Below are 17,732 nucleotides of genomic sequence, written 5' to 3' on the forward strand. Positions count from 1 at the left end.
AAAGCCCTGGCTGGGATGATTTAGTTGGAGACTGGTACTGCTTTGAGCGGGGGGTTGGACTAGTTGACCTCCTGGGGTCCCTTCCAACCCTGAGATTCCATGATTCTATGGGTACATGTCACCTCAGGATGGGACACAGAGATAACATTTCTAGACACCATTAATGACTGCTTTTGGAGCAGATAGATCTGGAAGATGTAAGGGGAGAGGCAATTCTTGATTTAGTCCTCAGTGGAGTACAGAATCTGGTCCAAGAGGCAAATTTAGCTGAACCACTCACTAACAGCAACAGTAATATAATTAAATTTAATGTCTGTGTGGGAATACCAAAGAAGCCCACCACAGTAGCATTAAACTTCAGAAAGAGGAATTACACAGAAATGAGGAAGCTAGGTAAATGGAAATTAAAAAGAACAGTCACAAGATTGTAATGCCTGCAAGCTGCATGGAAACTTCTTACAAACACCATAAATAGTGGCTCAAATTAAATGTACACTCAAATAAAAAAACACAGAGGACCAAAAAAGTGCCACCAGGCCTAAACAACAAAGTAAAAGAATCGGTTAGAGGCAAAAAGACATCCTTCAAAAATTGGAAGTTAGATCCTACCGAGGAAAATAGAAAGAAGAATAACTCTGGCAAGTCCAGTATAAAAGTATAATTAGGCAGGCCAAAAAAGAATTCTAAGAGCAACTAGCAAAAGACTCTTTTTTTTTTTTTTGCTGTTAATTTTTAAGTACATCAGAAGTAGGAAGCCTGCCAAACAATCAGTGGGGCCACTGGATGATAGAGGACCTAAAGGAGCACTCAAAGAAGCCAAAGAGAAGCAAAATGAATTCTTCACTTGATCTTCACTGCAGAGGATGTGAGGAAGATACTCCTATCTAAGCCATTCTTTTTTAGGTGACAAACCTGAGGAACTGTCCCAGATTGAGGTGTCAGCAGAAAAGGTTCTGGAACAAATTGATGAATTAAACAGTAATAAGTCACCATGACCAGATGGTATTCACCCAAGAATTCTGAAGGAATACGGATATGAAATTGGAGAACTATGAAGTGTAGTATGTAACCTATCACTTAAATCAGCTTCTATACCAGATGACTGGAGGATAGCTAATGTGACACCAACTTTTTAAAAAAGGATCCGGAGGCAATTGCAGGCTTGTAAGCCTACTTTTAGTAGCACACAAACTGGTTGGAATTATAGTAAAGGATTGAATTATCAGACACATAGATAAACATGATTTGTTGGGGAAGAGTCAAAATGGTTTTTGTAAAGGGAAAACATGCCTCACCAATCTATTAGAATTCTTTGAGGGGCTCAACAATTGTGGACAAATGTGATTCATTGGATGTAGTGTACTTGGAGTTTCAGAAAGCCTTTGACAAGGTCCCTCACCATAGGCTTTTAAAGAAAAGTAGGCAGTCATGGGATAAGATGGAAGGTCCTCTCATGGATCCGTAACTGGTTAAAAGACAGGAAATAAAGGGTAAGAAAAAATGGTCAGTTTTCAGAGAGGTAAATAGTGGTATCTCTCAGGGATCTGTACTGGGAATAGTGCTGTTCAACATATACATAAATTATCTAGAAAAAGGGGTAAACAGTGAGGTGGCAAAATTTGCAGATGATACAAAACTACTCAAGATAGTTAAGTCTGAATCTAACTGCAGAGAGTTACAAATGGATCTCAGAAAATTGGGTGACTGGGCAAGAAAATGGCAGATGAAAGCCAATGCTGACAAATGCAAAGTAATGTTCATTGGAAAATATAATCCCAACTGTGTATACAAAATGATGCGGTTTTATATTAGCTGTTACTTCTCAGGAGAGAGATCTTGGTGTCAAAGAATCATATCACCTTGAGAGGTCACCTAGTTCAGTACCCTGCATTCATGGCAAGACTAAGTGTTAGCTAGACCATCCCTGACAGGTGTTTGTCTACCCTGTTCTTAAAAATCTCCAATGATGGAGATTCCACAACCTCCTCCTAGGCAATTTATTCCAGTGCTTAACCACTCTGCCAGTTAGGAAGTTTTTCCTAATGTCCTACCTAAACCCACCTATGCTGCAATTAAGCCCATTGCTTCTTGTGCTATAGACTCATAGACCCATAGACTCATAGACTCTAGGACTGGAAGGGACCTCGAGAGGTCATCGAGTCCAGTCCCCTGCCCTCATGGCAGGACCAAATACTGTCTAGACCATCCCTGATAGACATTTATCTAACCTACTCTTAAATATCTCCAGCGATGGAGATTCCACAACTTCCCTAGGCAATCTATTCCAGTGTTTAACTACCCTGACAGTTAGGAACTTTTTCCTAATGTCCAACCTAAATCTCCCTTGCTGCAGTTTAAGCCCATTGTTTCTTGTTCTATCATTAGAGGCTAAGGTGAACAAGTTTTCTCCCTCCTCCTGATGACACCCTTTTAGATACCTGAAAACTGCTATCAGGTCCCCTCTCAGTCTTCTCTTTTCCAAACTAAACAAACCCAATTCCTTCAGCCTTCCTTCATAGGTCATGTTCTCAAGACCTTTAATCATTCTTGTTGCTCTTCTCTGGACCCTCTCCAATTTCTCCACATCTTTCTTGAAATGCGGTGCCCAGAACTGGACACAATACTCCAGTTGAGGCCTAACCAGCGCAGAGTAAAGCGGAAGAATGACTTCTCGTGTCTTGTTTACAACACACCTGTTTATGCATCCCAGAATCACGTTTGCTTTTTTTGCAACAGTATCACACTGTTGACTCATATTAAGCTTGTGGTCCACTATGACCCCTAGATCTCTTTCTGCCATACTTCTTCCTAGACAGTCTCTTCCCATTCTGTATGTGTGAAACTGATTGTTCCTTCCTAAGTGGAGCACTTTGCATTTATCTTTATTGAACTTCATCCTGTTTACCTCAGACCATTTCTCCAACTTGTCCAGATCATTTTGAATTTTGACCCTGTCCTCCAAAGCAGTTGCAATCCCTCCCAGTTTGGTATCATCCGCAAACTTAATAAGCGTACTTTCTATGCCAACATCTAAATCGTTGATGAAGATATTGAACAGAACCGGCCCCAAAACAGACCTCAGAGTTAAGGGAAAAAAAACTTCTCCCTCCTTCTTACAACTTTTTTTGTACTTGAAAACTGTTATCATGTCCCCCCTCTGAAATGTGACACTAAGAACTGGACACAATACTCCAGCTGAGGCCTACTTAGCGTGGAGTAGATTGGAAGAATTACTTCTTGCTTACAAAACTCCTGCTAATACATCCCAGAATGATGTTTGCTTTTTTTTGAAACAGTGTTACACTGTTGACTCATTTAGCTTGTGATCCACTGTGACCCCCAGTTCCTTTTCTGCAGTACTGCTTTCCAGGCAGTTGTTTATTTGTAGTACAGTAGTTCTCTGAAAACAGCTACTCAGTGTGCAGTGGCAGTCAAAAAGCTAACAAAATTAGGAAATATTAGGAAAGGGATAGATAATAAGACAGAAAATATCATAAAGCTACTATATAAATCCATGGTATGTCCACACCTTGAATAGTGAGTGTAATTCTGGTTGTCCCATCTCAAAAAAGATATTAGAATTAGACAAGGTACAGAGAAGGGCAACAAAAATGATTGAGTATGGAACAACTTCCATATGGGAAAATGGACTGGGACTTTTCAGTTTGGAAAGGAGATGACTAAGGGGGATATGATAGAAGTCTATACAGTTATGACTGGTGTGGAAAAAATAAATAAGGAAGTGTTATTTACTCCTTCACATAACACAAGAACCAGAGTCACCCAATGAAATTAATAAGCAGCAGTTCAAAACAAACATAAAATAATTTTTTAACACAACACAATCAATAAGCTTGTGGATCTTGTTGCTAGAGGATTTTGTGACTGTCAAAACTATACTAGAGTTTAAAAAGAATTAGATAAGTTGATGTAAGATAGGTCCATCAATGGGTATTAACCAAGATAGTCAGAGATGCATCCCTATGATTTAGATGTCCCTAGACTCTGACTGCCAGAAGCTGGTAGTGGAAGAAAAGGGATGGATCGCTCAATGATTGTCTCTTTTGTTCATTCCCTCTGAAGCAACTGGCATTGGCCATTTTTGGAAGACGGGGTACTGGGCTAGATGGACCGTTGGTCTGATCCAGTATGGCTGTTCTTATCTTACGTTCATATACCTGTTACTAAGCAATATAGAACTATTCCATGTGATAAGCCAAACGTGACTGAAGTTTCTTAATGCCATATGGACATTATGAGACAAATTAATTTCTGGTGTAACTCAGTAAAATCAATTGTTACACTGGGGATGAATTTGGCCCAATATTGTTAAATTAGAAATCTAATAATTACACTTTTACATGTTTTAATACTTACACTTTTTTGTTGTCTACTGTAGAAGGCCTGGGGATATTTTCAAATACCATAAATCTCAGTATTGGGTTACTTGATATCTCTTATCCATAAAATGTTTTGCCACAGGCAAACTTTCATCTTCTTCCTTAGTATGCCTTTGTGATCTGACATTCTGACTTTGAGATCTAGGTATCTCACCAATATACATTAGGCCACAAGGGCACTTAATCATGTAAACAACAAATTCAGTGTCACATATAATCCTTTGTCAAATGACAGATTTTTTTCCAGTGTATGTTTTGATCATGATGAAGGGAATTGCCTTTTATTATAGTATAATACCCTGCACATTCAGAGCAGTGAAAGATTACCTATATGGGCTGTAATTATGATTTTTTTTCTCTTGATTTGTGTATGCACTAGAGTCAGATTAGATTATAATGCTTCTCTGATTTGGGTTTTTTGCACGTTATAAAAGAAAGAAGGTCAAATGCATCCAATAATGTTTCCTCTGTGGAAAGAATGTATCACTATTTCTTCATTATGTTGTTAATCCTTTGAGATAGTGGAATGTGGATGCAAATAAATGACACCAAAATCTTTTAATCCTGACTCATAACTCCAGTGTTTAATAGCTCTTATCAGCTGATTGGTGGTTTACAGTGAGTATCAAAATGTCCTGACTTGTATTTTGTGGTGTGGAATGGGGGTCAGCTGATAATGAAGATTACATCTTGCCTAAATGGTTTCCTTCCTTTTTAGTAGCAGTAATTCTTCTGAATGAAAATGATCTTGTCAAGAGGACAGGCAGTTTATTGCATATTGGTGTGTAATGGGATTTGGGAGAAGATGTGGCAGTTACTCTCCCAATTTCAGCTCTACTAGCTAGGTCAGTATGGCATGGAGTTGGATGACATTTGACTAGAATAATTAAGGCTCAACATAGAGTGAACTGTATAGGAATTGTTACAATAGAATGGTTAGGTGGTCAGGTGCAGTTGCTATTGGATGAATTACACGGAGATAAATTTATCAAGATATGAATTTTGGATAATACACAGATTCTGATGGGGTCAGAACCTCACCTAGTGTAAATTATCATAGCTCCATTGATTTTAGTGGAGCTGTACTTGAGGGCCCTCAGGGTTTACCTGCACAGCGTCTTCCCTTTAACTGTCACGTACCATGGACAGCCTATTGCCTCAATGAAGGGTCTTTTCCAATTTTAGGCCCCAAGGACTTGCAAAGTGCTGAGGACCCTCAATGCCCATTGGCTTCCATGGGAGTGCTCAGCACCTAAATCTTGAGCCCTAGTTCAGGAAAGCATTGAAGCACATGCCTAAATTTAGATCCCTTGAAACTAAGCATGCACTTTAGTGTTTTCCTGATTAGGAATGTTCTTAATTGAGGACTATGGGCCTGATCCATTGTAGGTAGTGGAAGTCCTTCCACTGGACTTTGGATATAGGCCTAGGAGAAGAGGGAATGAAAAAGAAATAAGTTTTCTGTAAAGACTTAAAATGCCACAAAATATTGTACTAAATAATAATAATGAAAAGGGGTATTCAGTGCATTTCATCTTTATCTCTCCTTCAATCTTTATTTCCCAACTTCTGTACTAAAAGACTCCAGTTTAGCATTTCGTACCTATTTAATGCCTGGATAAGTACCATTTAATCATTTGTCCCTGGCCAAATGTGTTCCCGTTAGGCAGATTTTATTCCTATACTCTCCCAACTAAGTAGCAGACATTACCACGCACTATCATTAGGCTAAATAGATTTCCTGGGAGATGTCCCAATAAATGATTGGATTGATGTGTTCCAATTAAGTGCCACATATTGTATTTTACTAATGGTACAGAAACAACCAGGTCTATCCTTTGATAAAAATACAGAGCTTTAAAACAGAGTTCTCAGGAATTTGGGGGTCCACTGATACTGAGCTATAGTACAGTATGTTAAATATGACCTGACATATTTTTCAGCAATTTGAGTGAGCTCAAATAAGAGAGGTTCTCTATCTTATTGTATCAAGGCAAACGTGATTAATGATTTCTGTACCTTAATCTGAGCACACAGCAAAAGAAAATGGCACACGCTGGGCATTTTTTTTAGGCTTGTGGTAATCTCACTGTGACAGATCAACTCTAATCTGCAATAATACATGTCTGATATAAAGCTGAATTAATGTTAAGAGAATTATAAGAATAGGTGAACTGTGTCACTTTACAGTAAGATGAAAAGCAGATGGAGTTGGATACCTACAACCAGGGCAATTAATATACAAAAGCAAAGTCCTTGGGCTAAAACCAAAGATCAGATGACCTTGGGGTGAGAGAGGAGATTTATTTGGAAAAAAAAGTATAAAAAAGGTACAGGAAAATAAAACCAGGAACATACCTTTTTTACTCAAGAGCAATGATTACAATAATGAATAACAAAGCAAAACAGACAATGGACTTGGCCAGAGTTACAGACTGTACAGAGATTTTTTTTTGTTGGTTTTTGTTATAATTAACCAGACACATAAGAGAAGTCAGAAGAGTATAATGGAACCGTGAGTCTCCTATAAAGGGAATCTAGAAACAATACACAGTGTCTGTAACATGCTGCCTGGCAAAGGGTCAGAGATGAAAAAGGACCCACTGAGGAGAGAAGATGCTATCTTTCAGTGAAAAACAAAACCTTACACTTCGACTACACAGATGGTACCTATCTATAAGCTTGATCCTGTGCCCATTGACTTCAGTAGTGTAGATTTGGACACTGAAGCAGCATTTGCAGAGTTTAAGGCTAAATATATCACAAATATATTTTCTTTGCTTTTTTTAAATAAGATTTTCTCTTCCTGTGTAATCAGTCTTGTTTTATTACAACCCACTTTGTTTATACTGCTTCTGCATTTCACACAGCTGGGCCTGGAGAGGAGAAACAACCTTCACCCTTCTAAGAAGGAGCACTCATAATGGAAGTGGGTCTGAAGCCTACCCTGCTGCAGATGAAGTCAGATTTACCTAATGAGTCCTGTGTTGCAGGCTGAGGTGGATATTATGTATTCCAGTCATCCTGACCCTGTGTAGAGAACCATGCACACTCCAGGTATTCACAAGCATGTCTCCTCAACCACAGAATTCAGCCTCTGATTAGAAATGTAATAGAATTTTTGCTTAAATTATATAGCAGACTTTATCATATGACTGAATCTGTGACTAGCATGATCATATAGGGCCCAGTCTGAAAATGTTACCTATGTGACTAGTCCCAATGATAGGCAGGAAGCACTTGCTCTGGTAAATTCTCACTAGGTCAAATCCTAAAGATCCTCATTCAGGTTTTACTCAATCAAAACACCAAATGAAGCCAATGTGATTTTTTTGCCTGAATAAGGAGTTAAGATTTTGGCTTGTTTTGTGTTGGAATTAGTTTACTAGCCATGTTGATTTTAGTGTAGTTTGGATGTTTAATTGAAAGCTAAGAAACAAGTGGAGTCTGTGCTAGTGTTTTTATTATGAAAATCCTTTCATTTCCAAAAACAAATAATTGCAAAAAGCTATATATTAACCCTTTGTTCTCACTCATCCTGATTGTTAGGCTGAATGAACAGAAAACATCAGTTAGAAAACCTCAGTTTCAGCACCAGACACCTAAGCCAGCACTTCCTTTTTTTTGTACCAATCATGTTTAATAAGTTCAAAAACATGTCAATGAAAGTGATTGTACCCTTGATGTAAATGTAAAGGTTAATGTAGAAATGGCTATGTAACACTGTTTAAGCTACTCCTTGTCAAATCACATTCTGCTAATGACTTTTCAACTACAAGTCAGACCATTTAAATCCAAGGTTCCTATTGCACTGATCCGGTATAAACAGGTAGCTAGATATAAATACTTAAAGGCAGGAAGTGAAATAAATAAGAGATTTTTTCTTTTCTCTAGGAGGAGGAAAAAAGAATCTGGAAATGACTATCAAAACAGTAACTATTAATAAACTGAAGGAAAAATAAAAGAAGGAATACTTAGATGTTATTCAGCAGTAGAGATTAGCTTCTTGCGAAGTTTTTAAAAATATATGTAGGAAGATTTTAAAACTTGCTTGCCAGAGACTTTTTTTTGCCCTTCCCTCCACCCCCAATATGTTAGATTTATAGTGAAGCACATCACACTTTTTAGACTAATTCAAAATGGATTTTTAGTCCAAACAAACCATATTTTTCAAACGTGTTAAAGAGGGGGATAAAAAAATTCATTCTATTTTAAAGCCATAAATTTTCCAGGCAGTCATGATGAAGAGTTTTTTAAGAAAAAAGGAAGTTTACACTGAGAAATTTCAGGATGTGCTTTATATGAATCTGCTTTGGAAATCCAGGATCAATCCTCATAATCTGATTTTAGAAATACATCAGTGTCATTCTGTATTTCTATTCCCCCCCATACACATCTAAAAGAATGATTACTCTGCTTTTTAAAAAAAAGTAATTATTTTTCCACTGAGGTTAAGGCTGCAGATCAAAAAGGTATTTTCCAGTCAAGTACTGAAATACTTTAAAACTTACTAACTAACAGCTTCACAAGTAGAAAATGATCATCATTAATATCATTCAACGATCTCTGTATTATTGAGGCTATCGTATGTATTTCCTTATTAGCCCAGTGTCTAAACACTGTAAAATGCTACTAAATAGAATGCTTTATTTTTTTTTAAATATACTGTTAAAATGTTTCAAATCAGGCAAATTGGAAATGTAAGATAGAAAATTGTAAAATGACCAGTGGTTAGAGAAAAACTTAAAAATAAAAGGTATGAAGACCTACTTTGTTAAACCCTTAGGCTATGAACCTTATTTATACAACAAAGAACATCTACAGAAAAAGCAACCAGTATAACAAACAGAGGTATGACTAATAGATCGGTATGAACTGCTTGTTTCGTATTCCTCTCATATCTCACCTTTCCCCAAAGCAGATAAAATGAAAGAAAACCCAGCCTCTTTGCCATTCATCCTTCTCAGGTCTGGTACACAAAAGTTATGATTGTTTAATTTTAACCTCAAGCAGTATAGGGTATAGAGCTGTGAGGTGGTAGATGCCCCTTCCAAACTAAATCACCCACTCATAATTCATTTACTTCTTTTGTCTGTTCAGGAAAAGACAACAGGGAAGGTCTCCAGAGGTAAATCTCCCATTTGTAAAATGGTAACAACAATGTTTAAGAGGAAGATTTTCAGAAGTGTTTGGGGCCTTGAAAGTCAATACTTAACAGGGGTATTGTAAATCTCAATCTATTAATGTTCATCAAATGCTTTGAGATCCTCAAATGGAAGATGTTACAATAGTGCAATGTATTATCACTATATTCCGTGATTAAAATGCCCACTCATGTAGGTCTCCATAAGCTAAGTATAGCTGAAGAGTCTGCAATCCAGTAAGTTTAGTGCTCTGTCACTAAAATGCTTGAATAGGTTTTAATAAATGTTGCATCTGGTCCTGTTGTCCTCATGCACATACAATACTCATTGTTTTTTGTGGAAATGTACGCACATGCATAAAATCCATAGGATTAAACCTTTCACCAGTGTTATTTTGAAGTCCAATGGAAAACTAGGCATTTACACTTCCTGATCTAAAGGTACATTGTTGTATTCAATTAGATGTTTCCTATATAGTTGTTTCATAGTTTTAAAATGGATAATAAGCAAATCCTCAAGTGTGAAATTCACCCAGTGCAGAGAATTAGTGCAAGTCCTGTGCCCCACTCAAGTTCCTCTTAAATTCTGTTCTGAGGGCTTGAGTGATGCATAGGTCTTGTGCTGGACTTCTGTACAATGGAGAATTCATCCTAGCAGACTATAGGTAAAAACCTAGCCCTTGACCTTGCAAATACTTATGCATGTGCTTTGACTTTACTTGTAAAAGTGTGAGTAGCCCAATTGATTTATTATATGTAGCCATATAAAGCACTATCATTTTTTGTACAAGAAATGAGAGGCAATATTTTGCTAATGATTTCACCTTTCTCTGTATTACTAAAGCACTGCAATTCACTTTTCAGCTTTGATTATCGTGTTTGATAGGCCTATGTGTAGTGTCAGTTGTTACTCAACTTCATGTCAAATTGTTTCTGTCCTGCTGCTGTAATTAATGCTAGTCCTTGGGCCTGTGACAATGGTGTTTCATTGTGTTGCACATCCAAACTTGGAAATGACAGAAACATATGCCATGTCTGATGAACCTGAAAGTGAGAGTAGGTAGGAACAAATTTGCTAAAAGGTTTATTCCAGTTGACAATCTGCCCTTTGTGATGTTAATAATGCTTCAAGTATGTTGATTATAAATCAAAATATAGCCAGAAGACAGTCAGAGACATTATGGGGAAACAGTAGAATCCTGTTTTAGTATCCCTAGAGCTGATGAACATTGCAGTTTTTAGTTTAGAGGATAGAACCATTCCCTTTTGACAGGAAACTTCTACAAGTAATAGCAGTCAGCATCTGGCTGTATATAATGATTCAAGCCAAGAGTTTCCAGGACAAATCTGTGCACTGAATATAAAGTCTGATCCAAAATCTAAGGATGTCTGTTGGAGTCTTTTCATTGACTTCAGTGGACTTTGGATCAGGCGCTTAGAGTGGCTTACTTCACAGGGTATGATTATGCCTTGGGAAGCACAAGTTACTGGGACTTCTTGGGGCAAATGTATTGGTTTAACTCAGGCAAAACACCTATTAAGATCCAGTAAATGGGTGTCTTTTAAGGAGTAAGGATTTAAGTGACTCATAGCTTTTGCTGGTCCTCTCTACAAGGGTGAATGTCAGTCCTTTTGAGCACTGTGCAGCTCCTCTTGCCCGGTTGGCAAGGAAAGGCAATCCCATGAGCTGCAGAGCTTGAAATGGATGCCTAACCTAGTCCCAAAATGATGATTGCTTGCTTTACTTTTGCTTGAGTTTCTGCCTTAGAATGTAATGGCCCTTTGTCTAAAAGTGAAATTTTGCCCACCCACAAAATGTTCTTTTCCGGAAATGTGGTGATGGCTTGTATTCCTTTCAGATATTAGTGCCAATAGCTTTGCTTGCTTTTCTAGTGTTTGACATATGGAGCTGTGAGCACATGCGAACACTATTCTGAAAAGAGAAACTCTGCCCCCTGCACTCCAAGAAAAAATTCTCCTTGAAATACAGAACATGCAACAATAGATGGAAAAAGATGAAAGAAGTCAAAAGACAAGACAGCTGTTACATTTTTCTAGCAGGCAGCTGAATGCAACAGACGTACTTGGCAAATCTATATTGTTTCATTTCTTTGCACAGATAAACGTGTAGTTCAATAGAGTATTTTATCAGAAATCTTGAGAGTCCTAAGATCTGCTGAATTAAGGAAATTTTGGGCCAGGGTATCAAGGAGGAAACACTTGAAGCTGTTTCTGGCAATAATTCCCTTCAGCTTTCCATTCATGCCCACTTTGTGTTAACTCCTTTATCAGTAGCTCCCACAAATCTTTCAAGTTCTGAATTAAATGATCTATTGCAGAACAAGTACTATACCAAAATCTTGAGGACAGGCAAAAAGTCTATTCACAGCTCATGTTTAGCCTTTTAAAGCAACTTTATCCAAAGCAATGAAACTTGCTACTCATTCTAAGGTGGTTAATTTTCCTTCAGTGCAATTCCCTTTAAAATAAATGTGAGTTATGCATATCTATTAATGGGACGTGAGACCCCAAAATGTTGTTAAGCAACATGTGAATTACGGAGACAACATGCTTAGAAAGAATGCCTGGTCCAGACTTTGAACTTCACAGAATCTTGTCATCTCCATCAGGATGTAGTTTGCAGAAAGGAAGAGGCCTAGCTAAGGCAGTTGAGAAACTATTTGTTCCCTCTTTGTTGAAAACTGTAATACAGTTATTGAGAGTAACACACAGGATGGCTAACACAGCAGGTATTGTTACTGGTTATAAGGACTGGTCAGACAGGAAATCATAAGTCTGACAATGTAATATAATAGAGGTGGGGGGAAATGGATACTCTTTATGTAAAATACAGAATGAGCCTTTAGGAGATGTAGATGATGCATTTTACCGTTTCTACTATCAAGAAACTAAGAACGAATTTCCAACTCCTCTAACTCTCTTGATTAGACTTCCAATAACAAAAATTACATGCCCACTGCCAGGAATCAGGACCTGCAGCAGAACCAGTCTCTAGGCAACCTAACAAATGCAGCTGGTCTATAGTAAGCTGCCTGATTGGCTACACCAGCTGATTGGTGGGCAGGGCTGGATGAAACTTTTGTAGGCCCTGGTGCCGGGACATGGCCATGCCCCTGCTTAGCCTCTTCCTCCCCCTTGGCCCCACTCACATGGGGGAGAGGGCGGGGAGGAATGAGAAGAGGTGGGGGAGAAGAGGGGGCAGAGAGGAGCAAATAGGGGGCAGGGTCTCCGGGGGAAGAGGCTGAGCAGGGGCTGGAGCGCAGGTCTAGCGGGGCCATGGTCCTGTTGCCAGGGCCCCTTCTGAGTGTGGGCCTGGCGCCATTGTAAACCCAGTACTGTCGGTGGGAAGAATCAACAGACCAGCTCTTAAACTGAGCAACAGGAACTGTTCCGTGTCTGTTCAAAGCATTTGTCCTCAGTTGTAATAGCTCCTGAAGCTGTGTGTTCCAGCTCCTCTTGATGGTAGTTCCCTAGCCTTACTCAATATAATCCATCCCTGATCCTCCGCTTTGGTTTCTGACTTTGGCCACTGCCTTAACCACTGCACCTGAGTGCCCATGTCCTCGTCGCTGACACCCGCTTTATGTGTTATACACCCTTATATGTGTTATAACACCCTTCCTCAGCTCATATGCAAGTCCACTGTTCCCCCCCATGTTTAAATCCTTCTTGAAGATCCACGTCTGAAATGCTGCCTCTGGAGACACCTACCTGACTTATAGTGACAGGTATATTGCTAAATGTTACTTAATTTGCCAAGATGTGACCAAGCACCTCCTTCAACACTTTTTTTTTTCCTGTGGTGTACACATTTCCTTAAATTTTTGTTTGCGAGTATATCTGTCCTTAGGTTTCTGAGGCAGGGACCAAATCTACATGTCTTTTGGGAAGTACTTAGTACATTATAAGCTGGGACAGCATATGCTGTCCCTTGAAGGGAAGTTAAAGGTGGGGCACAACTCTAACCCCACTTCAGCACAGAAGAAAAAGAATTTGGGGGCTTGGACTTCCTGAAGGGACATGGTGAGTGACAGCCTAACACAGACATTATTATAAGAAAACCAATACTATCAATCATCACATTGACTAACAAGAATCACGATTTGAATCACTTAATAGTTTTTGTTAAAATCTTCATTTTTAAAAATATTCTGTCAAACCAGACCCTTCTGTGGTCCCTTAACATTTGTTTCTTCCTCTTGCCCACGAACAAATGAATCTGGGCGTACTGCTTGGATATTGTTGTGGTTAGGTTTGTCTCTTCTATACAAACTACCCTCGGCTATACCACTATCTAGTAGTATTAAATGCTTTATTTCTTTACATCTGAATGATCCCCATAATATTCTCACATGCTGGACTCTCTCTGTCTATATATCAGCTCCACTTGCCCAGGGGTGCCTGCCTTGCCAGGGGCCGGAAGGCCCTAAGAGTTCTCATTTGCCTTGTAATCTCCTTTTATTACTAGCTAAAGCTGCGTGCATCAGGCCCATTGACATTTTCACCTTCAAGTCTTGTTCACAAAACAGATAAACAAGACCTGTTAGATAAAAAAAAAGATGGTGGCCCTAGTTCCCACAGCTTTATGGCTATAAAGAAAGATCCCATTTCTTTTCAAATGCCGTGATGATTTTTTTTCTGCATCTGCTCTAACAATATCTTTTGAGAGTTACGTATTTCTTTCATCCCTTGAGGATGAACCTAAGATTCTGAGAAGCAACTTTTTTTCTTCAAAAGAAATGATCTTGTTAATTTCAGGAGGACTTTTTAAAAAAAATGCCAGCCTATATTTCTTCAATCTCTCTTTCCCTGCACCCCCTCCTATTCAAATTAAAGAACATTCATTATTTCTGATACCTTAGGAATTACGTTATTTTCTCCTTCTTGACAAAGAGCCTTGTGTGTTCTGCACTAAAATGCTCTCTTTCGGTTAGGGATCGTGTACAGTTTTTGATGTTGAATATTAGTTCTTAACTGCTCAGCACATGGTCCTAACAAATACTATATTAGCTTCCTTTTTTACAAAGACAACCTACTTTTGTAGCAATGTCATGATGAAAACTCTTGTAATTTACTTTTACTACAGTACCTCATTAAGAGAAATGGAAAGCTGATTTTACAGTCTGAATTGGTACTTACGTAATAAAATAATACATTTCATTGACAGAACTCAAATAAAACATACTTCATTGATACAACACCCTAGTATAATTTTTAATAAGCAAGAGTTCATTGTATTATTCCAAGCAATTTGGTCTGTGATCAAAGTATTGACAAATACTTTTTAAAAAGTCTGTCTGTTGGACATATTCTCCTACATTTCTCTAGAGCACTTACAACATTTAGGACTAATTACCTCTGTCTCCTTCAGAAACCTTTAACAGAGTGATCAGACCCTTTAAGAACCTGGGGAGATATGGGGGACAGGGAGTGACCAACCCTGTCCCAGAGAGAAATCCAGCAGGCAGGTGCCCGCACTCTGAGCTGGAAAATATAAAGGAGAACTCAGCTCCAGGCCACTTTGGAACCAGGTGTTAAAATTGACCCATAATATACCTTAGTCCTGCCAACTGGGAGTGAAAAACATAGAGTAGAGGATACTTGCCCAGTTCTTTTGGCCAAGCACTTTCTGAGATATCAAGGATTAGTGCGCATACTGCCCGGAATGCTAATTAGTGGGTCCTACGCCAGCCCATAAGGACCTCTTAACTCCTCTCCCATTAGTGGACACCCCTTCTGAGGGAATTGGGATAGAGCTTTTTGGACTCCTAGAACTGAAGTCAAGTGGATGTCTATTAATTTTAGTAATTGGAGGCAGTGGCCTTGCACCCTGCAGCCACATAGACAATAGCATATGAATTACTGAAAGTATTCTTCCAGGCAGGATCCTGAGAGTCATCCTGACAGATCAGGGCACAGCCTTTGTGTTGCTGCTAATGCGTGAGGTGTGATCCCTTCCGAGGGTTCACTTGACAAGAACCTCTGTCTACCATCTGCAAACAGATGGGTTGGTAGACGGGTTTACCATATGTTAAAAGGAATGTTACAAAAATTTGTAGCTGCTGAGTCTTGGAATTGAAACAAGATGTTACCCTATTTGTTTGTGATCAGGGAAGTTCCTCGATCTTCTATGGGCTTCTTGCCTTTTGCATTCCTATATGGGAGGCAGCTGTGGACTATACTAGCCTTCCTGCGTGAGTTATGGCAGGAACAAGGCACCATAACCATTAACATAGTACAATATGCTTTTAAGTTAAGGAAACACCTAGATCTGGTAGGGGACTTTGCCAAGGAGAACTTGCAAGCAGCACAGAAGTCCCAAGAACAATACGATAATAGAAAGGCTTGCCTGCAAGTTTACCAGACAGGGGACTGAGTGACATGCATGTATATATTTTTGACACATACATAGAATAAAATCAGAGGTTTTGCAAAACATGCAAACTATTGAAAAAAATAGTACAAGGTTATGTACTACATTTCTGTAACTGAAGCCTTTTAAAAGAAAACATTCTAACTACTATGAAATCTTTACTCTTGTCACTGCTAGAGCAGCCAAACCTTCAAAAAGTGAGGTGAATGCAACTTGACGATCTATATAAGTTACATATTAAGACAATTTTTTACTCCCCATCTCTGCTTCTCTTTCACACTCCATTGTTCACGCTTCGCATTTTCTGCTCCATGTTAATTCTTTCTCACACTCCTTCTCTCTCTGCCCATTGCTGGTCCCTTCATTCAGAGTCTCTCCTAAGCACAATAAGAAACATTCAGTTTTGCTTTAGCCTTCTGAGCCCATGATGTTCAAGCAGATTTAAAATCAGGCATCGTGATTACACTATTACTAACAATGCCCAGAGACGGAACAGAACTAAACTCTTGAGGGCTGGTTTTCAAAAGCATGGAATACACATTTGTAGATCTCGATCCTGAAAACATCACACCTGTACTTAACTTGTGTGTGTTACTAATCTCATTAAACTCACCTGCTGAAGAGCAGCTAATTAGTGTTAAATCATATGCACTATGGCAAGATATTGATCTTTACCAAGCTACTTATGATAAATAAAGTTCCTGGTGGGTCAGTTTTTCAAAGGGGTCTTATCTTGAATTGCAACCTTATGAATTCAGTTTTGCTTGTCCAGATTTTTTGGATTTGTGTAAATTGCATATGCTTATAGAAAGTGGCTAGTTAGACATTTGAACAAAAATTGTCTGTGCCCAGAACGCCTGGAAATTAGGCCTTTAGCTACCTAAAGGAGGCTGATCTTGGTTCCAAATCAACAGTCCATCCTTATTCAGCAAAGCACTGAAATGCACATTTCAATCTCTGCAGATTGACTTCAATGGAATTTAAGCACATACTTAAAATTAAGCATGTGCTTTGCTAAAGCAGGATGGACTTAAGCATGTGCTTGAAGGCATTGCTGAATTGTGGCCTATGGGGTTGATCCTGCTCCACTGAAGTCAATGGAAGCAATGCCTTTGGATCAGGCAGTATGTGTACTAAGCATAGAAGGACTAAGCCTCTGATGTGTGTGTGCAAATCCAATTTACATGAACTAGTCAAAGTTTTGGGTTGCACCTTCAATTTTAGAGGCTATTTTTGAAAATCTGTCCTTTAGACTATCATTTTACTGTATACAAACAGACACTTTGCTACATGAGTTTATAATCCAGGATATACATGTGCCTGAATTACCGTTGTTATAATGACTGTCCTTTTCACCTATATACCACCAAATATGAGGATCTCAAAACACTTTCTAACAATTAATTAAACTGTATATTATCCCTAAGAGGTAACTAACTAAAGAGTACCAAAGATGGAAAAACTCCATATGTTCCTCTGCTTTAGTTGATTTGTTCCCATTAAGATTATTTCCACAGTAATATCTTTAGAAAAAAGAAGTCTAGATAATCACTTAGGCCATCGTGCGAAACAAGTAATCAAATCCTACCTGCTCACACAAGATTCAAATCTCTATTGAAGACAGTTAATTTTTAATGATTTGTCTCAAGAACTAGTTTAACTTTTTAAAACTAAAGGTGATATTAGCCAATGAACGAATGACATCAGTTGAAAAGTACTTTTTTCTTCAAGGTGATTGATGTAATTTTCTATTGAAGTGACCTTTGCTAGAAATGTTTTGGCTGTAATGATTTCC

The sequence above is a fragment of the Gopherus evgoodei genome, chromosome 8 (assembly GCF_007399415.2).
Source record: "Gopherus evgoodei ecotype Sinaloan lineage chromosome 8, rGopEvg1_v1.p, whole genome shotgun sequence".
NCBI classification, from domain to species: domain Eukaryota; kingdom Metazoa; phylum Chordata; order Testudines; family Testudinidae; genus Gopherus; species Gopherus evgoodei.